The sequence below is a fragment of the Microtus pennsylvanicus genome, chromosome 18 (assembly GCF_037038515.1).
Source record: "Microtus pennsylvanicus isolate mMicPen1 chromosome 18, mMicPen1.hap1, whole genome shotgun sequence".
NCBI classification, from domain to species: Eukaryota; Metazoa; Chordata; class Mammalia; order Rodentia; family Cricetidae; genus Microtus; species Microtus pennsylvanicus.
In genome coordinates, this window is record NC_134596.1 from 23,606,369 (window position 1) to 23,629,026 (window position 22,658).

The window sequence follows — 22,658 nt, forward strand, 5'->3', positions numbered from 1 at the left end:
TCTGTCTTAGATCATTGTGTTTTTGTATTTCCCATAGTCCATGTATTTGAGTTATTGTTTTTCTTACCCATGTATGTGTTTATTTGATGGTGGCAAAGCTGATAAAAAATTTACCACCTGACTATTCTTTTTATAAGTGAATGGTGCATGCGCACTTGGGTAACCACTCTCTACAGCTCTTCTTTGAAAGACAATTTTAAATGATGCACATTTCAACTAGGAAATATCAGACGAGAGTCACGAAGGTCCAGACACCCATCACTCGCCACAGCCATCATCACTTCATGCTCATCTTTCTCCTGCTCCTCTTGCCCTGTGGGATGTTGGTACCTACCCCAGACACCATAGGCATTCTCCCAGCCAAAATGCTGCAGGATGCCGCCTTTAAAAGATGATATGAAATCCACAGGGATGCCCTCATACCCTGACATCTAATGATAATTCTGGAAGGCTGCTTAACTTTCACGGCCTTAACTTATCGCATCCCAAAATCAGCGGTGTGAGGAGGTACCACTGAAACCCACTTTGCAGACCAATAAGAGGGGCGGTGGGGGGGGGCGCTCTGACAGGTCAGGTGATCGCATAAGAAAGCCACTGGTGGCGATCACTTTGATTTTGTGAATCAGAGGCCCACGTGATCTTTCTACTCTGCCTTCACCTCCCTGAGGGGCGGGTGACTTGCTGGGAGCAGCTGGCTCTGAATGAGCTTCAGGCCCACACAGCAGAGCCTTCAGTCTTCGCTGTACCCTGCCCTTCCTGAGTTTGAGTGGGAATCCTCCCCGTGCGGGCTTCTTTCAGAATTCTTTATTTTTCATATTTTAACAGTCTCAAGTTCTAGCTGTAGTCACGTTAACGACTTTCTGCTTTATTTGCCATCTTTTGGGAGAGAGGCAGGAAAGGAACGACAGATTTCTGCTGCCTGGGTGGATTCTCAGGCGCAGTCGCTCCAGGGAGGGCATTCCCCAGTGATTCACGGTGACTCATTCATAACTTCCCCAGCAGAGCTCAGCAGAGCACGCAAACGCAATGGATTCTCATTGCTGAATGCGGCTTTGTCCCCAAGAGGGCTGGGCTCCCACACTGGGGTCCCTCTGGCCTTAGAACCTTTCATCTGGGGGTGGATTTTGACCGGAAAGGGTGGGAACCGAGAACTGAAGTCTTGTAGGAATACAAGACTTATCTGCGTGCATGGGATAACACAGCCCTCATATAGGAAATCTGTGGGCACAAATGATTTCTTCCTCATATACGCCCTACCATGATGAAGTCTGCAGTTCAGTGCTGAGCGAAGGACGGCAGGTGGTGACCTCTCACTGAAAAGCACAGGTTCTCAGTCTTCTATATGCACTGAACATGTCCTCTATATGTTCTCAAGTTCCAACCACACTACACTGAAAGTACCTGCATGCACATCCTAGTTGCTCTATTTAGATCAGGGTCTCTGCGCACCAGTCCTATAGTCATCAAAAGGTAAGCAATTCCTGGATGGGCGGGGCTATGCCCTGGGCATCTCAGGTACTTAGATGCACCCTCTTCCCACCAGTCATGGTAAGAAAATCTATCTAGGTATTGCCCAATATCCCTGAGAGGGGAGAAATGTCCTTGATGAAAAATTGATTCAGACCACAGACTAAGGTGCCAAGTGATCTCTGTCTTAGTTCCCCGTGTTTCCACAATGCTCAGCATGGCTGGCCATGAGTAGATATCTCTAAATATGTGTGGGTTCCTAGGAACCGCCATGGGAAGTAAGTTCGGGGATACAGTGTGTTACAGACGGGACCGGTGAGGCTAAGAAGGTTCCGGGTCTCTTCGGCTACACAGTTGGTAGGGACAAAGCAAGCGAGTACGGATACATCATTGTCAAACCCCGGTGAAGGGAGAAAATGAGGAGCTCAGAAGAGGAGCTGGCTCTGAACCGCCAGCTCTCGAGCTCTGACAGCCAAGGAACAAGGCAGATGATGCCACATGGACGGAACCTTCCAAGTGCCTGCAGCTGTTAATTAGGGAGGCGCGTGTTCCGGGGCTTACTTCAATCCGGGGCCTCTGTGCTGTCTGCAAACCGCCTGGAGCCTTGGGGTCCTACCAAGCGTGGGGAGAGCAGGGTAAATTCTGTAAAGCTTTCTCTAGTGCCTTAAGATACATGGTAATGGTTTGAAGCCCATGGGCAATGTGAGGTGGCCAGAGGAGGCTCAGGGCCCCAGTGCAATCGCTGTGTGAATGAGTTTAGTTCCAAGGTTGGGGTGCTGACTTAATTAGGTTTGGGTCTCACCCTCCTTTTCTTGTCAGGAAAATAGAACCGAATAAATAATATGATTCATATTTGAGGGTGGGGTGGGGATTCATGTGGTTTGTGACCTGGTACCCAATGGGCCGAGAAGAAGAGTTGAATTCTAACTCCATGTAGGCTTTTATTTTCAGTATCACGCTGCTGATGAAGAGGCTAGACAGGTTCCCACATCTATACCCCACCGCTCAAATGCACTCACACGATCTGAGCTTGCATGGCAGTGTAGTTAGAAGGTAGCCAGGAGTGGAGGTAGTTAGGGGCAGTGTTGCCACGCCCCGAGTGTTTCCGCTCTTCTGAAATTCACGTGTTGAAAGGTTTATAGACAAAACTTTCCTGACCTAAATTAGTCAGCCCATAAAAGACACCTTGGAGGGTTCCCTTGCATTGCCTGCCAAGTTAGGAGACAGCATGGAGAAATCAAGTTGGTACTGACCAGGAAGCTTCTTCCTTGAAAATGCTGTGCAGACCTTTGTGGGGGTAAGTTATCAATAGTCTTACCCCGCTGTATGCCATGTGACCAACAATATGACCACCGAGGCAAGGCATGCCCATGGGCGCATGGTAGAATAGATGTTATGGGGGTAACCGATATCTGCTCCATAGGAGGAAATGATGCTACCGTAAACCTGGCACTGTACCAAGAACCCATGCCAGGGGAGCTAACAGGTCCCAGGTAATCCTATTACGATTATAATAGGTCAAACTATCAAACTACCTCTACATTCCCATCTCCAGACTCATAGATTAGTGCAGCTCTCAGCCTTCATCAGAGACGTTTCCACATGCAGTGGGTGGTGGTAATGCAGAAGCTCACCCCTGGCTAAAATGAGGACTAACTGCCAGTGCAGTGCCCATCCACTCATAGGCCATCTGTGCCACATCTTCCTAAGGCTCAGGGACCATCAAAGAAAGGGTGGAAAGAGTATATGAGCCAGAGGTCCAGGAGGGCTGCAGTGACCTTCTGGACATCACAGCGACTTCCTGTACACGGCAGGACTTGCTGTGCTCAGGAATTCACAGCACCCGTGGCTGCCAGCACAAGACCTACACAAGATCAAGACAGTCGACACTCAGGCATGCAATGAAAGGGGGTTCCTGAGCCCTTACTCGCAACTAAGGAACTGTGGAAAGTTGACAGCTTCTCGGGGAGAGAGGATCAATTTTCTTTAAGGGTGGCCATGAGCCAGAGGAGAGAGCTCCACATTCAGGAGTCTATGGGCTGCATAAATTAGGAGACAGGGACTTGGGGGTACAGGGAGAAGGTGTCGATCTGGGAGGAGATGTGGAGAAGTGTGGAGGGGTGAATTTGTCCAAAATATAAAATTCTCAAAGAATTAATAAAAATACAATAAAAACCCCAACATTTCCGTTGCTAGGAAACCGCCCATTCTCCGGCATTTGATGACGGCAGCCTGAATGGACAGGTAGCATTCCTTCCGAGGGAGGGCTAGTGGCTGTAAGGGAAAGCATGGATGTCTTATGCACCGATGCTGATGATTCTTGAAAGCTTGTCTGAAAAGTTATAGCATGGTCTACTTGCAGTCAGGCAATTAATGAGGCTTATTTATTGGTCCAACTGATGACACCCGACACTCCATTAGTCTTTATTCCGTAATGCTTTCTTTTGCAGGTAGGTGGAAAGATTTTTCCCCCCAGCCAGGAGACAGGAAAGCAATGTTCTTTCCTGGGTCTCAGGTACCCCCACAATGCGATGGCCTTGGTGTGGCTTGCTTTGTGCTGTGTGCACACTGCAATGGCTCTCTTGGGGACACAAGAGCAACAGCCTGGGGCTCATAGGCATGTAGAGACTTTGGAGCTCAGGTGAGGATCAAACACCCCAGGCTCTGGAACTCATAGGAGAGACAGAAAAAAGGCAAGGATTGGTCTTTCTGATGCTCACTTATTGCTGGAACTTCAATGCTCTTGTTTGTGCTGAGCTGAGGCTTCTTTATTTTAAATTCGGCAGCCACGAGCTTACTGGGCCCAACAAGACTATCTATCATTTAACTTTTTATCCACATTAAAGGAAAAATAACATGGGTATTGTAAAATTTTTAATATTGATTTGTGACAGTGGTTGCACAACGCTGTAAATTAAGTATATAAGACAAGTGGATTTTATGGCATATAAATTTTATCTCAGTAACACTGCCACGAAAGAGAAAGAGAGTAGCAGGTTTTTAAAAGGGTTATAAAGAGGCTTGAGCAAATGGAACTCCCTTAATTACTCTGGATGCAGGGACTACATGGGGAAGGCTAGTTGTGCGTTTATGACATTATTTAGCCTTATGACAATTCTCCTTTTTATTGCAGTAGAGAAACTCGAATTAGAACAATGCTTTGTTTCAAATCATTTGAAAATTTTCAATTACATTTCTCCCTCCCTCTCTCTCTCTCTGTCTCTGTCTCTGTCTCTGTCTCTGTCTCTCTCTCTCTCTCTCTCTCTCTCTCTCTCTCTCTCTCTGTGTGTGTGTGTGTGCACATGTGTGCATCCACATGTATGCATATATAAACACTACAGTGTGTATGTGGAGGGCAGGAGACACATTGTGATTCAGTTCTCTCCCCCTACCATGTTAGTCCTTGGTGGAAAACCCCTTTATCCTCTGGGCTACCTCACTAGCCCCCAACTCCATTTAAAACTTTGGTGAAGGGATGTTGATGAACCCAAAGCAAGAGGTTAGCACACGCTGGGGGGCCTCCATAGGAGGCTCTGTCTGGAGAGTGCCTGTCTCTAATGTGGCCTCAAGGTCAGCCTGCTGAAGACACTAACTTGTCCCCAGTCACAAGTTAGCACAGAGCAAACAACCGTAAATGTCATTCACACTCTCGACAAAACAAGGCCAACTTTAGCATCTACTTCACAGAGTTATATAAGAAAGTCCGCAGAGAAAGCAGAAACTCGGAACAATGCTAGACTCTGGTACTTTAAATATTAATTATTCTGCTAAAAGGATCAATTGGGAAAGGTGAAGCTCCCACTGTGTGCTAAGCTGTGATTCTAACTGATCCTTCGCCATCACCATGGTTCGTGTTTGGGATGGATTTTACTGCCCCCTTTTCCTAGAGAGAGAAAGACAGATTCCCAAGGGATAGGGCAATGCCCAGTTCACCTAGCTAGCGGGTTGCAGAACTGGGCCTTGTAGCCAGGTCTGTATGACTTTGGGGCACCTGCCACTCTACCATTCTCTGTGCCATGTGCCAAGAACTGTACCTTTGTTTCCAAGGCATAGGCTGAAAATGCCTTTTACTGGAGATCTATGCATGAGGGGTTCAGCCTTTATCAAGAGACACTACCTTGCCCCAGATATCACTGAGGTCACTCTCAGTTGCCATTGGTATGTATATCCTAAAATGAATCACACACCAGCAAATTAGCCAGGTCCCAAATGGTTAAATTCCCTTTATCCTAGAGCTTGATACCACATGCAAAATCTGAGCTAGCTGTGCAGGGCTATTTTTAGTTACCCAAGTTGGCCATCCCTTTTGGGTGACCTCATGGCGCAGGCCAAGCTGGTATCTGCTCTTTCCCCATCTCTAGCTCTCACATTCAGAAAGGCACAAATTCCAAAGGACTGGTCTAACACAGATCTGTAGTTTCTGACTCACTGGGAAGGAATACAGCAAGAAGGAAGCAGGAGGCATTGGTCCAGAAGGCATCCCCAGGAAGCCCCATTGTGGGAGAGATCAGATGAGAGCCAGTAGCTTTGGGTCACACTGATTTCTAGAGCTTGTCCTGATAAGCATGCAAGAGAAGGACCACAGTGGCTATGCACCAGGCCTTGGTCTGACTTTGTAGTAAGAGCCCAAAAGAGTGACCATGTCTGGCACAACAGAGACCACCTCAGGCTTTGATGCTGGATCACACCACCCTAAAACCCCATTTGCCATATCTGCTAGTCCACAAATAGAGAGTCTCTCCTTGAGCCAGCTGGTCTACCCCATGACAAACTGTGTGTGTGTGTGTGTGTGTTTTAAGCCTTCTCCCTTTTTCCATTGTTGCTTACTGAGTTACTCTATCCAGGACTCAAGTGTGACCATATCACACACCTCCTCAGAGCTCAGAGTCTTCAAGGCCTTGCAAATGACACATTCTCTCAAATGTCACCATTGCCATAAAGATACCCCTGCCCTTCCCGTCAAGCTCTCGGAGGAATTTCATTTCGCAGAGAAGAACCAACACTCAGCTCAAGTTTGCTGCTCTGAATTAACCTAAGGCACCAGCTTTCAATTAAAATATGCAAATTCTTCTGGAAAAACAAAACATCCTTAGTCACTGGCCCTTCTGTGACAGCATGCTCCTGTGTGTTTTCCTGAGACAGTGCAGGGGGTACCCAGGGCCAGATGTGGCGGGATAGAGAAAGACACAGGATGCTCTGGGAAGGCTCTCTAAGGAGAGATTTGTCTGTGGTAGGCTCTGCCTCCAGTTCAGAGTCCTTCTAACTCTTGTTTTCTACAATAGTTTTATAAAAAGTCATTAAATAAATCATGCAAGACCCAAGCAAAAAATCGCCACTGTGGGACAGCGCTATGTCCTGGGGTTGAAATCGGAGGTGTTCACAGTCTCCTGGCAGAGAATTGCATGGGAACCTACCCTTCAGGAACTAACATTGGGCCCTGGGACTATGGGAAGGGCAGGTGGCCATGCTCTGATGCAGGCAAACAGTGCCCTCTAGCTCATCTTCAGGTAAAGAACACTTTTTATAGAGGACATATAATTTACCCAAACCTCCCAAACTTGTAATTGAGGAACTGGATCCAACACTTGGGGGTTACACACCCCACACGGAGAATATGACTCTGATCAGCATCTGTGGGGCAGACATTGGGTTGGGTGGTCACGTGCTGGTAGCAGGGGACTGGATTCCACCCCTCTTCCTGAAAGGGGCCAGATGTTAGAAATTCACCTCAGCCCCAGGATTAATTATACCAGCATTCACTAAAGTACTGACCTGGGGACTGTGCTGAGCCTGGGCTTGGGCTAGACACAGCAGTGGCTGAGAGGATTGAGTGTCAACCCCCTGCTGTGGCTGTGTTCTAAGGGGATGCTACTTCTGTGGAGTGCGCGTGCGCATGTGCGTGTCGTGTGTGTGTGTGTGTGTCCTCTGACCATGAAGAAGAAGTGGCAATAACCACCCCTGGGGATACCAGACCGTTCCATATCCCCCAGTCCTTTCCCAGTGTCCTGTGAAGACTTAACCCTTACCTAGCAGTCATTCATTGGTAAGGCTCTTGCACCCCCTTTAAGACAATAAGCAGAAGTCAATGTGCCATGGATAATGGCCAACCCCATCTTACAGGTGGAGAACTATCAGTGAGGGGATGTCCTTAGACAGGGTCACATAGACACTAGCAGAAGGGTATGAACCAAAGAGAAGCTGCCAGAACTGTCACATTTAACCACAAGGGTATGCAGGAAGCCAGGACTGGCTTTGCTTTTCTTTGCACAACCCAAGGCCTGAAGCTGTCAGTGCCTCCAGCACACTTGTGAATGAGCCACCAAGGAGCTTCTGCAAGTGAACTCATGGTCCATGGTTCACGTTGCCTTTGGGATTTACCATGGGCTATTTTCACCACCTCTTACCCAGCATTCCCCAGCATGCATTCAATTACCCTTCCTTCCTTCTCTGGAAAAAAATGTTCTCATGAACCAGAGTTCTGATTCGCCTTTGTATGGCTTCCTTGGGCACTCCCGACTCTCAAGTCAGAAATGCTGCCTTTTCCAGAAAGACTGGAATGCTGGAAAAGGCAAGCTTCTGGTCTCAAGTGAACAAATCACAAAGAAGGTGAGGCAGGCCAGGACCTTGCTGCTCTCCAGTCTGTTAGAAACGGAAAAGAAAAGCCCTGGACGAGTTCACAGCACTCCAGCAGGGAGAAGAGAAACTGTAAAGGGTTTTCAGAGACTTGGATGCAGGAAGGCCCATCCCCACTGTCAGACCCCACTCCCAGTTACAAGGGCCAGTGTCGTAGGTCTCACTAGATGGGGTTCAAGGGAACCACAACTTACAACATGGCTTTTGGCCCGGAAGTGTGCCCTGCTCAGAAATGTCATGGTTTGCATGGGCCAGACTTTCATCCCCAGGGGAGGTGGGAACAGACAATGATGTGAAGGAATTTGTTGATCTTGGCCTTGCTGTTTCCTCTGAGGGTAGTTATTCTCCACATCTATGCCAAGACAGTCTGACCTTTCTACCCAGAAAAGAGCAAGCGGCTGCTTTATCCACTTCCCAGGGGCCATCATTCCTCTTGGCTGTTGAGGAAGGAGAAGTTAGGGTCTGGTCCCATTTCTGTCGTATACCTTTCCCCCTACCTGGGTCTCAGCTTTACCAAACAATTATCATTATCTACATCATCATCATCATCATCATCATCATCATCATCATAATTTTAATGTGTATGGGTGTTTTGCTTGCATGTATGTCTGTGTACCACGAGTGTTCCTGGTTGCCCAAGGAGGTCAGAAGAGGGCACTGGATTCCCTGAAACTGCAGTTGCTGAGAGTCATGAGTAACTATGTGGGCGCTGGCATCAAACTCACATCCTCGGGAAAAGCAGTGGGTGTTCTTAACCACTGAGCCATCTTCCTAGCACCTACTAAACAGCATTCTAACATGGAGATCCCACCTCTCTCCTCCAGTGTGCAGTTGTTAAAAGATAAATGAGAGCATCGAGCACACGCTTTGAATGCTGTCAGGACTCTGGCAAGAACCAGAAGCAGCGACTGCTGGGATAATCAGAAGTGTGAAACTCGGAAAGACTAACTTCACTTTTCCCCCGTGGCCTTTCACTTCAGCCACTGCAGGTGGGACTTGAGTTCCCAAAGTAAAGTCTGCCTTTGCAAGATCTCCCATCCTGGTTCAAAGTAGATCATCTGACAACTGAGGTGGGGGGGGGCTTACTCTCAGAGTAACGGCCTGTCTCACTGTCTGGGTCCTGGGTCCCAGGAACTAAGGGTCTATTTGATCAGAGGATATGGGGAAGATTCCCCTCCATTACAATCAGTAGATTGTAAAACCAGAACTCCCTGGATCAGAGGAAAGGGAACTGATTCTTATCTGTGGCCCTGGGAGACCATGACATTTTCAACCTCCCAGAAGAACTTTAATTGTAATTACCCAAACCTACTTCCAGGAACCTTAAACCTTCTAAGATTACCAACCTGCAAGAGGCTTTCTGATGAAGAGAAGAGATATATCACTGGCCCCTCCTTAAGGGTCAAATCAGTGGCCTGCTAGCCACGCGGATGGCACAAAGGCCCTCCCAGGAAACACTGCTGATTCTGGGGACGTTAGAAATAATAATTAAAGGCATTTTAAAATGTTGACTGACATGATGATCTCTGGCCATTGTCAGCTTTCCTGAGTGGCACTGTCCTCCACTCCGTAATAAACTCTGTTTCTCCAGAATACCTTAGATGTGTGTTTGATTTCTTTTAAAACTGTGCTGCCCAGGGGAGTCTACAGTGACTCCCCCCCCCACACACACACACACATCACATAAGGCCTGTCACATCGGCAGTCACTCAGCCAGCAGTTCAAGTCTTCATGATCAGAAAGGACATCTCTTCCTTTCTAATTCCTGGACCAGAGCTCAGCAAGCTCACCCTTTATCTACATCTGCATCCGTGTCTGCCTGAGCTCGGGCTGATACCTGCAGTTCTCTGATTCTATTGATGCTGAACAGCAAGCATGAATCACACAACCTCCATTTACTCCCAGAACCAAGGACAGGAGTCCAGCGAGACTTGTTTATTACACACCTCCCCCATGCCATTCCCAGTGCAAAGGTAGAAAAGATGGGAAAGCTTCACCAATTCACAGCATCCAGCAAGAGTAAGGCACATCCTGAGGTACCCCAGATACCAAAATGTCAGACACCAGTCTAGCCTACAAAAGCCCAGATCCAAACTCCCCAATATGAGTACGTCAGAAGTGTTTCTTGGCACCAGCTCTAGGCTAGGTTAGAGCTACAGCTCAAATTGTGCTGGACTCATGAAGTCACAGGAGCGTCTGTACATGTGGGGGCTTCTACATCTACACACTCCCTCCTCTCTATCAGTTACGGGTTCGGTTTCTCGATGGAAGGAACTGGGCCACTCGGCTTACAGTGGAATGAGGAGCCCTGGACGCCCTATGTGCCATCTGGTCAGGGACACAGAACTCATAGTGGGCACAGTTCCAGCCGCTGCTCACAAGCTAGATAATGAGAGAAGTGACAAGCTTCCTAAGGCCAGGTACATGTCCTGTGAAGTCCAGGGAGAGGTGCTGGAGGAGGGGAAGAAGGAGGGAGCCTCCTAGGACATGAATACAGAGTTAGAGAAAAGGTCCAGTGCAAAGTGCCAAGGATGGAAGGCTTTGGAGAGTTATTGATCCCAGCCCCAGCCTTGGGACAGAGGGAAAGCTAAGCTAGCCAGCCGCAGGGCTCCCATCTGCTTCCTGGGAAGAGAGCGGCAGCCCAGCACAGTCAGGAGCTGGTCCAGAGCCTTTCTCTTCTGCTGAGCTTGCTACAGCACGGATGCAGCAGGAAGACACCAGACTCTTTAACCCTAAGCCTTGCCACTATTTCCTAACCCGCTGCTAAATTATGAGAGAACTCCGACAGAGTGGACTGAAGAGTGTCAGTGTCCCCAATGAGACCATGTATGTGCACAGGCATTAACTTCAGTACCTCTGACCTCATGTCCTGATGGAGGTCATTGGAGATGACTAAGGATCTCATATGAGATCGCCTTAGTTTGAATAAATAAATCCCCTTATAAGACAAAGGAAATGTGAGACATGCAGAGGAGAAGCCCAGTGAGGAGGAAGGCTGGGTATGAAGAGATGCATAAAGTTTCTAAGCCAAACCCCACCAAAGATATTAGAAACCACCAGAAGTTAGCAGGGTAGCTTGGAACAGATTCCATCTCAGTCTTTGGAAGGAAGTAACCCTACCAATGCCTTGTTCTCTTAGCTTCTGGTCTCCCAAAAGAATATATTTTCGTTCCTTCAAGCCACCCAGTTTATTGTACAGACCCAGGAAATGAAAACAACCGATGATCACGGCAGCCTGGGAACTCCTGATGGAGCTACTGCTCACAGCGCCTTAGAATAATGCCCCCACATAACGGGGGGCCTCGTCCGTGGGCTGTCAGATGCGGTCAACCAATGGGATGTAGTTATCCTGAGAGGAATACAGTCTCCAAGATTATCTGAAATCCACCTTTCTCTCGCAGCAGGGCAGACTGAGGTCAAGGCTGAATGGGAAGAGTTGATTTCAGCCTCCTGGGTGATTTTTAATTTCATAAGATAAAAGGAGATAAATTCAATACATCAAAATTTTTATTCATTTGTTTTTATTGATGTGTGCGCATGCGTGTGTGTGTGTGTGTGTGTGTGTGTGTGTGTGTGTGTGTGTGTACAATTCTGTAGAGTCACATCTTTCCTCCCACCCTTTAAGTGGGTTCTGCGGACTGAACTCAGGCCTTCAAGCTTGCACAGCACGTCCCTCTACTCACTGAGTCATCTTGCTACTCATATTTCACGATTTTTCTGGGTTAGAGCTTACAAATCCCTCAGATCTAAATAGTAGAAAGATTGTGCAATTTACAGTTTCACCGTGACCTGTTTTCTAATCTAGGAAACGCCACCCAACCTCCCAGGGATGCAAAGATGTAACACGGATAGGACATGCCCTTGTGCACACAGGAACCCAGTCCCAAACTCCAAAAAGGTTGCACCTAATTACTAGAGGTGATGAGGCTCAGGTCTACGATTCTACCCCAGCCTGTGATAAGGACACACCCCTTCTCTGTCCCCTTGCTTGTGAAGCCAGGGCTAACGCTGCATATCAAAGTTATGATAAAGAGGAAGACAGTAAATACCCCAACCTCGAAGCCTGATAGACAGGGACAAAGGGCATAGTTATCAGTCACTTTCAGAATAGGAGCCAAACCTGAGCTCTGTTGTTCTGTTATCATATAGTAGGGACAGGGAACAGAGACCCCTGTAGCTTTTGCTGGAGACCGGCCTGGTCCAGGAGCATCTAAGAGACTGCGTATAACGGAGTAACGAACACTCCCCACTGTCAGAATATCATTCCCTGGCTGTCTTCCCTAATGTCTGAAGACTAAAATGTCACAGAGGCTCAAGAGCAGGCCTTAACTGGATTGCCTTTCCACTTCAAATGGGGGCCCTGAGGAACTCAGTCTCTCTGGGGGACAGCTACATACCAGGTTTAGCCAGCCCTTCTAGGAGAATACGTATATCCACCCAGAAAAACTCCACATGCTTACTGGACCTTCCGTGCAGGCTATTTTCTCTGAGGACTACATGGGCTGTTTGGTGCTCACCAACCTTTTAATTCTGACCACTATCTTCACAAAGAGGCAGGAAGTCATGACACAATAAGATAAAAAACCTATTTTTGCCTCTTCTGCAATCCGTGTGCTTGGTGAAGGGATACAGTATAAGGTTCCAGTGGACAAGGGTGTGGGACCCACCATTCCCTGAATTGCTGGCCTCAGCCAGAACCTTCTTATCTGCATGCCTGGCAATGGCCCTAGAAGCCTGTGATTTCAGTGACAAGGAGCTTGTTGTGCTGATAGATGAGAAAGGCGATGTTAGATACAGGCGGCCTTCTGGAAGGGGACAGGCAGGGAGACCCAACAGTCCAGGGAATGTGTATTCTATCTGGAAGGAGAAGATAGCATGATGTTTCATCTACCCATTAGGAAAAAACAATCAGGTGATACGCTCTAAAAGCGCCCTACGAGCCAAACACTTCCGGACACAAGCCTGAGGCAAGAGGTCTGAACAGGTTGCAACAAGAAAGGTGAATCAACAGGAGAATCAACACAGAAGGGAAGTCTTTCCTTTATAGAAAAATAACTGGGAATTTTGCTTTAAAGAGGCATTTCAAGGAAAAAAGATTTCAGATATTTCTTGGCTGGGGGAAATTTTCTGTATGATTCTATAGTTGTTTTCAAATGAAACTGAAAGGGAGAAGTTACTTCAAGGAGGAGGCAGAGAAGAGACACATTCCCTGGAACTCACTTAATCTTCTCAACAGCCATGCAGGATGAGCATAAAAATAGCTCTCCGCTTTAATACAAAGCGAATACAGAGCCTCTCCCCTCTTTCTAGAGACTAAGAAGTTATCCGCCCCCCCAAGAAAATTGATGGCTATGTATGTGTCAAAGGGATGCGGGAGTATGTTGAAAGAGCCCTAAGGACCAAAGCTGGGATAATTTAAGCAACAGGATATTATAGTACAAATTAAATACCCATAAATCCACACTGCCATAAATCAATAATTGACTAAACACACAGAAGCAGTGCAGACAGGTTTCCAATGTAAGGGAATTATGAGTAATTAATGTAGACTGGCCATGGTCGAGGAGACAGAACAAGACTCCCACTCTTGAGCAGGGACTACATGTAACCACTGCCTCCCGGACGGCACAGAGAGATCAGAGTAAAAAAAAAAACCGATAAGATACGGGGGAGAAACACACAACCTCAGCCAGGTGGTCCAGGCCAACATGGCGACCTCGAATGTGACAAGTCACTAGGCTCTCTCTGCATGGATACCAGGTCTGTCTTCCCCTCTCAAACCACACAGCCCCATTCTGATCAGTGGGGGAAATATTCAGAAGAAACAAAGGGGCTGTCTGTACATGATCTGACCAGTGTGCCCTGAAGTCATTGAGGTCTCAGCCAAGAGGACCCTAGAGAAACACGGTATCTACATGTGACATGATGGCCTGAATGGTACCCTGAGACGCAATGATATTAGGATACTGGTGAAGACTTAAGGGCATCTGCGTAAAGCCTGGGATGTAGTCAACAATGCCCCAGTGTCCATTCATCAATGTCCTACGTGACCCATGACGTCAGCTATCAGTAACAGGAGAAAGTGGGTCAGGGGAACATGGCGATTCTCTTCACAGCTTTTCCACAGCTCTAAAGCTGGTCGGGATATTTGTAAAAGTACATTTAAAAAGGAAAATACGACTCTGGGTCTACACTGACCTCATGGGCCCATCTGTTTTCCCTAGCACCACCATCTTGCTTCTGAGACTTTGTGACTGACACCTACTCCCCTGCCCCTTAATCTCAGGAGAGAAACAAGCGCCTGTCTCGTTCTCTCTCACACCCCACCTGCTGTCCTGCAGTGTGGTTTGTTACTCTGGTGTGGGGATGTTGAGAGGCAGCGGGTCCTTTAAGAGATGGGCACAGTGGACCCGACACCATCCCTTGACCTGTGTCTGCACTCAGCTTGTGATCTCTCCTTGCAAGGTTTCTGACCGTGATGCCATTTGTCCTGGTGAGACAGAACCAGAGCGGGTGGCGTCTCAGCAGAATCAGCATGGCTCTCAACTTTCAGGTCCCCCAGACTGAGCTAAGGACCTCTTGCCTTTCACTCTCCAATATTTTGTTGGAACCCAGAAAAATGGCTAATAATTTCACCACAGTATCTACATTCGTACTGGACACATCGTAGGTACTTAACTCAGGCTTGCGAATAAAAGACAAGCAAAGAGCTGGAGATAAAAGACACAGCTCGCAAGCACGGGGAAGGTTGTCCGACAAAAGCGTTGACTTCCAGCTACTCTAGATAGACCTAAAGCCGCCCTATTCATGCAAGGCGGAGTGGGAACCACACAAGTAGTTTGGATTTTCACTAGTAGGTACTTTAAAAAATGACACAGGAGGAACTGACTTTCATGATATATTTTATTGAACTCAATACATACTCAGTATTATTTGGGAGGCTGGAGAGACGGCTCAGTTAGTAAAGAGCTTATTGCGCCAGCATGAGGACCTAGGTTGGCTGCCCAGAAGTCATGTAGAAAGCCAGGCACGGTAGCATGTACTATAATCCCAGAACAAGGTATGTAGAAACAGGTAAGTCTTGGGGGCTTCCTGGCTAGCCAGCCTAGCCTAATCTGATAGTCCCAGTCCTAGAGAGATAGCTTACTTCAAAAATAAGGTAGACATCTCTAGAGAAATGTTTTTTTTTTCACCCCGGCCTTAACATACATGTGTACACCACCTTCTTAAAGAGAAAACCAGGATATTATTTGAACATGAAAACAAACCTAACAGAAAAATGTTTTAGTACAAATATAAAATGTACTGATACATGTATAAGTTTATTAATGTCATAATCTCTATTTTTTTCCATAAAGTTAGCAAAGTCCCACAGCACCTTTTATGCTCCCACTGTGTGTTGATGGAATAAAGAACATGGGAAGAACTGAATTCCCCATGATCGAAGGTTTGCAAGTAGGAGCTGTGTGACTACTGGCAGGAAGCCTTTGAGCCTCAGCGGATGGGGTCTGGACTAGAGGAGCCTGTGGGACACCATCCTGTTCTCACAGTGCTCTCAAGGAAGGATCCAATGCTTGGACAGACATCTGCTATCTTCTCCCGATGCCTGGTAGAATGCAAAAAGCCAAAGCACGCACCATCATACCTGATTCTCTTCTAACTTTGCCATCTAGTCCCATCTAGTCCAATCTAGTCTGTGCTGTGCTATTCACCGGGATAAAGAAACCCAGGCACAGAGTGGAAAGCCCCCCACAACCTTCCCGAGGCGAAGGCAAGAGACAGAGGTCCCGGCAGCATGTAGGGCTTTGTCTTAGGAAATTTCTCTTAATTATCCAGTTTGGTCACTAGGCTTCTGTGTACACTTGGTAGCTGGGGGCGTGGAGGGCCTGAGGGTACGGTGCTGCCATATGGCAGAGGCAGTGAAGGGCTTGTGAGCAGGGGGCACTGCTTTTGCTGTGAACTGGAGGTTCATGGGACCCAGGGCTGCTAGAGTAGAGCTTGCTTGGATCCTAACAGCTGTGTCATTTGGTCTTGAAAGTCACACCCTAGTGAGGTCATTACCAACTGCTCCACAAAACACTGGTCCAAAAATAGCACTGACATCTGGATGGTTTATTTTTTTTTAAAGCATTATGGTTGTGGAATTATAAAGAACATCTGACCCTCGTTATACAGGGCTTTTTGCCTCTGTTCAGTTTTAGTTAGGAGAGGCAGCAGGAAACCATCAATGGAAACTATATCTTCCCGGAACAGTTGTGAGTCCTCCACAGCTGTTTCCCAGTGTTGCTGATCTCTCAGAGTGTTCCACACCCAGCACACTTGGAACACCAAAGTGATTGCTCAAAATAGGGTTGGACAATGAGTTTTCATTGCCCCAGGGTCCCTCCTTGGTTCTCAACCAAGCTGAAGCTCTTGGTATTGGAACAGCCTTCCTACCTCACCAGGGTTTGCTCCTACATACACCAGCCTCTTGAAAAACACCCCACCTCTGTGTTCAAACCATATCTAAACCCACTGAGCAAATCTAGGGCCATCTGTATATGCCTTGTTGTCTGGTGACTTTTCTTGCCCACAGAACAAAGTTCAAATGCTACAACCTAAGTCCCAGCCTGCTGGTATTTATGCTTCAAAACAGGCATGTGGCTCAAAAGCCATGTTCACAGGGGGACATGACCATTAGCCTTTGTACCTTCATTACCTCTATTTTCTTCTCCCAATCTGGCAAATCACAGTCTGTTTCAAGTTCAAATGCTTCCTTCCCATGGAAGCTTTGTCTTTTGGGGGGTCCCTGAGCACAATGTATTTCTTATCAAGTAATTAATAATGGTCAAATAGAACAGTAAGGTAATTCCAAGGCAAGAAGGCATGACATGGGTATGTTACCCAATGACATGGGGTAGGGGACAACTCTGGAGGAGTAATCAAAGATCCATTCCAAGGAGATGGAGGTACAGGAGAAGATGGATGTCCTAGGTAGAAGTGAGATTTTAAGAGAGAGACTGGGAGCTTGTGACTTGATGACCAGGGGCATAGGAGAAGCGTACATGCCAAAGAAATAGCTTTTGGGCAGTCTGCCAGAAGCACACTAAACAGGGACTCGACATAACAAACAAGTGGGGTCGCGGAGCGAGTAATGGATTGATTACAGAATTGGCTCAGTGGGCAGGCGCTGGGAACAGTGGGTAAGACAGCATAGTGGTGCAAAGATGAAGAAATGCGGCAGACTGGAGCGGAATCTGATGCCAAAGCCGAGCACATTATGGACCAGGTCTAGTGGTTGAGAAGGGCCCTGACCACGTGTCAGCGTGAGATTCTGGAGAAGAGAACCCTTTTCATGATCCTCTGGATGGTGGGCCTGTGCCTCCAGGGCTGAAGGTATGAGGGTGCCACAGAGGCTTATGCGTATAAGCCCTGCAAAGGCAGGGCTTACTTCAGTCACATGTCAACTGTCTGCTCTCATACTGGTCATCCCTCTGCAGCCCAGGATTCCTGGAAGGCAAGGATCAGGCAGAATGAGCCGATCACAGTGGAGACCGTAACCAGCCTGCACCATGCTTAGGCAAAGGGGACAGGTGATGGGAGTGACAGGGACATCACTGGTCACAGCCTAGAGAACCGCGACACCACCCAAAGCGTGAGGCCGTACTTATTTACACGTAATGTCACGTAAGCGTGCTGGTTCAATATTACTCACTGTTGAGGTGACAGGCTCCAGAAACACTCTGGTCAACCCCAAGGTCTATGGGGTGGGTGTCAGTGGGTTGTTTCTACGCTAGAAGAAATACTAAAATTCTGTACTTTTTTTTTTCTACAATCCGAAGGCTCCCAGGATGACCTGAGCTTTTCAGAGAGTCTGGCACAATGACGTCATGATACATGGCTAAGCTGTCCCTCTCCCATACTCTGTTCTTGCCTTGCCCGGACCACCTCTGTGTCTATTTCCTCCTGGATGTCTTCCCGGATGTCTCCGAATGTCAGTAATCTCTTGGAAATTGACCACTGCTGTTGCTAATATGTGGGCTGCCAGCCCCCTAGCAGCAGCCTTGGGATTTGTCACGAACTATTAACTAGCTAACTCTTCATTATGTGTTGGTAATGATCAGCTTCTGAGGCACTGATCGGGCTTTCCGTGTTTGCTAAATGGAAGGAACAGACATGCCTGCTCAGAGCTGCCACAGCTGCACTAGGCAGGAAGCTGAAGACGAGGTACCACTGGTCGGTAAAATCTTTGTTCAACAGGAACTAGGAAAACTGGGGCCGGTTACCACAGTACCTGCTGAGCAAGGACAGCTAATGGGCACTGGAAAGCTCACAGGGGGTGGAGACATTAACAACTTCCTCTCCTCATCCAGCCCAGTCCCAGACTCAAGCCGCTGACTGGCCTAGGAGTTAATGATTTGCTAGAACTGAGCCAACCACAGTTTCTCCTGAGAAACTATGTTTGAGGCACAGAGGCTAAGGGACTTAAAAAAAGGCTGTGGGTGGGGATGGTTGATGTGGGAGTGTCATATCTGTTGATTTCATTGGTTAATTAATGAAGAAACTGCTTGGCCTGATAGGTTAGAACATAGGTGGGTAGAGTAAACAGAACAGAATGCTGGGAGGAAGAGGAAGTGAGGCAGACGCCATGCCACTCCTCTCCAGGGCAGATGCGATGAAGCTCCAGCCCAAGATGGACATACGCTAGAATCTTCCTGGTAAGAGACACCCACCACCTCGTGGTGCTACACAAATTACTAGATATGCGTTAAACAAATATGTAAGAGTTAGCCAGTAAGAGACTAGAGCTAATGGGCCAAGCAGTGTTTAAAAGAATACAATTTCTGTGTTGTTATTTCGGGGCATAAGCTAGCCAGGCGGCTGGGAGCCAGGTGGCAGGAATGCCAGCCTGCAGCTCCCACTACAGATGGTACTGAAGCTTCTGAGAAGAAGAGACTATAAGGGGAACCTGGTGTGCAGAGAGATGCAGACATAGCAATGCCATGGTTGTGCTTTGAGACTCTTCCTTCTGAAGTCAAACCTCTCTTTCTGTGCTCAGCTGCCGGCACTGTCCCACCCTATCCTTCCAATAACCCGCTGGCACTAGCATTATTTTCTCCACGTAGCCAATCCTCCCTAACACCATAGACTTTGGCACCACACCAACCAGGATTCAGACTGATTCTGTCTCTGGTTCTTACTGAGGTGACAGCCCACTTACACATGGCTTGGAGGAGTCACGTTCCTCATTTATACAGTGGGGCCCAAGCCACTCATTTCTTAGGCTCACTGTGAACATGACCTGAGTCAATGTTCACTGAAGAACACGTATCATAGTGATGAACAACCTGTTCAATGAACACTCTACTCTGAAACAGGGGAGCTGACCTGGGGCAGCTGGACACATCTGGGCAGTTTGGGCGTTCTTATAACTGGAGGAAAAGGCACTCCTGATTTGGTGGACAGAAGCCCCAGGGTGATGCTAAAGATCTTACAATGCACAGAACCGCCCATAACCAGGGTTGATCCATCTTCAAATATCCACACTGCCGAGGCAGGGAGTCACCTGTGAAGACAGGATTATCCCTGTCAAGTCTGACAGATTACATACGACGATAACATAGGCATCTCCACATCAGGGGGATGAGGATCCTTTGGGGTTTCCCCAGGGAGAGGCCAGAGAGAATGGCAGCCCAGTGTGAGGGTCGGAGGGAGCAGAGATAACTTGACTATAGCAGAACTGAATGCTGGTATTGGGGGAAGAGGTTGTTTTAGGCTGATGGATAGGGAAGGATCGAGGAAGCCTCAGGCAAGAGTCAAATCTGGACACGAAGGTACGTATTGTTGTCAGGGGTGTCTCAGGATGCCTGAGACAGTATAAACTAACCCCTGATACAGCCTGACCTGGCCAGCTTGCTGAGAGCACAACACAGAATGAATGGCAAGATCAGCCTTGCTCTTTACGGCAGCTATGGGTGTCTGTCACTGCACAAGTCTGGGGAGGCAGATTTAGGGCACAGAGAGGGTCCAATTAAAATCGCCATCTGATGCCTAAGGCTTAGCAGGAAGGAAAGAGCCTTAGGTCACGACCTAGGCTGGGACAAAATGCCCAAAGCACCCTGCATTTCAAATGACGGGAGGAGGAGGAGCGCCATGCATCACACAAGTATGGCCACTTTATCATTATTACTTTTTTGGTGTGTGGTTTATGTGTGATGTGGGAATATGCACACGTGCTTAAGGGTGTGCACATGTGAAAGAATGCAATGGAGACCAGAGATGCTGACATTGGGAGTCTTTCTCAATATCTCTCCATCTTTATTTACGTTTGTTGTTTTGGCGGTTTTTCTTGTTTGTTTATTTGTCTGTTTGATGAGACAGGGTCTCACTATGTAGCCCTGGCTGTCCATGAAGACCAAGCTTGCCTGGAACTTCTAGAGATCAACTCGCCTTGCCTCCTGAGTGCAGGGTCTCATCATTCCTAGTCATCTTATTTCTTGAGACAAACTGCTCATTGAACCTGGACTTTGTGGGTATGGCTGAGCTATCCTGGCCACTGAGCTCCAGGGTTCTGCCTGTCTTCACCTCACCAGCAGGGGGGATTACAGATGTGCGCTGAAGATTACAGATGTGTGCTGCAGATTACAGGTGTACACTGTGGATTACAACTGTGTGCCGTAGAGTACAGGTGGAAGCAGGGGGTTACAGGTGTGATCTGAGGGTTACAGGTGTGTACTGAGGGTTACAGGTGTGATCTGAGGGTTACAGGTGTGTACTGAGGGTTACAGGTGTGATCTGAGGGTTACAGGTGTGTACTGAGGGTTACAGGTGTGATCTGAGGGTTACAGGTGTGATCTGAGGGTTACAGGTGTGATCTGAGGGTTACAGGTGTGATCTGAGGGTTACAGGTGTGTACTGAGGGTTAAGGTGTGATCTGAGGGTTACAGGTGTGATCTGAGGGTTACAGGTGTGTACTGAGGGTTAAGGTGTGATCTGAGGGTTACAGGTGTGATCTGAGGGTTACAGGTGTGATCTGAGGGTTACAGGTGTGATCTGAGGGTTACGGTGTGATCTGAGGGTTACAGGTGTGATCTGAGGGTTACAGGTGTGTACTGAGGGTTAAGGTGTGATCTGAGGGTTACAGGTGTGATCTGAGGGTTACAGGTGTGATCTGAGGGTTACAGAAGTGTGCTGGGTCTGACTTTTACATTGGTGCTGGGGATAGAACCTCAGGTCCTCCTGCTTTCATGGTAAACTCTTTACTGATGGCACCATTTCCTATATTAAGCGTTCTTCCACTGAGCTTCCCCCACCCCACACTGCCTTTTTAATGACCTAAAGCCATGAGGTGTTCAATGTGGGATCTCCAAATAATTGCATCAGCATCCTAGGGGAGCTCACAAGAAATTGCCTGGAAGCTCCACAGTAACTCGGCTCTCTATCTGAGAAGTGTCTGTCTAAGAGGAATGACCAGAGTTTTAAGACGTTAGGAAACATATTTCTAGCTGGGATCAAACCCTTCTCCCAACTCTCTTCTACCTGGAGTAAACAACGGCTTTCACAGGAGAACAACACACGGCTCAACTCTGTATTAACAAGGTACACTGGCTAGAAATTGCCACACTGTATTAGATAGCCCGTATACACTGGCTAGAAATTGCCACACTGTATTAGATAGCCCTTATACACTGGCTAGAAACTGCCACACTGTACAAGATAACCCACGTGGCATCCTATCATAGCTACAAATTCTTACACATCAGCAAAGAAAAGGCAACGTATAATTCTACATTACTCACCCAGACACTGGTCCAGTGGCTTGTCTAACAGAAAGAGCCATCTTTTAAAGATCCATTTACCATAGGCCATCCAACATAACTTCCAGTGCCCTGAACATAACACTGAAAATGCCCTCTACACTTCATAGCTCCCTTTTGAAGATGACAAAGTGCCTTCCGGCTCTGATTAGGTGGGAAGTTAGCCTTAGAAACATCCATCAGATACCCAGGGGGATTGCATCATCCAGTTCGGAGAGAGAGCAGATACAGTAGCAGAACACATGGACACATGACACAGGCCACTCCTCTCATCAGCTCTTAGCTCTTCCCTCCGAGGCACAGAGCAGGGCAATGCAACCACCCCTGCGGAGGGCTGGAGCCGACCTCAGCCTGCCAAGTGGGCAATGGGAGTCAAGTGGCTTGAGATTGTTTCTTTTTTTTTTTTTCTTTTCTGGAAAAGCGGCTCCGAAGCTTATGTCAGAAAGGAAAGCTTGTAGAGACTGGCTCTCAACACACTCAGAAGTGGCTGGATAAATGTGCTTTGCCTCTGTAATATAACGAATGTGGCCTCACATGCCACAGGAAACTAATGGCCAGTTAGAGACCATGGAAGAGCGTGATTTATAAGGCCGGGAGGCTAGAAACCACAAAATCACCTCCAGGAGAAGACAGATGAAATCAATCAGTCATAGTGGCCTGTGACTGGAAGTTCCTACTCCGCTATTAAAAACGCTGTTGAAGACAAATTAGTGAGAAGGGAGATTTCTCATCATGTAGTAATTAAAGAACAAAGATATAAAT

The 22,658-nt window shown here is 47.6% G+C and overlaps 1 protein-coding gene across 2 annotated transcripts in view; it reads right to left on the reverse strand.

Moving 5' to 3' along the window:
• Positions 1-22,658, reverse strand: part of Slco3a1 (solute carrier organic anion transporter family member 3A1) — a 281,528-nt gene that overhangs the window by 99,460 nt on the left and 159,410 nt on the right. The gene's annotated exons all lie outside the window — the stretch shown is intronic.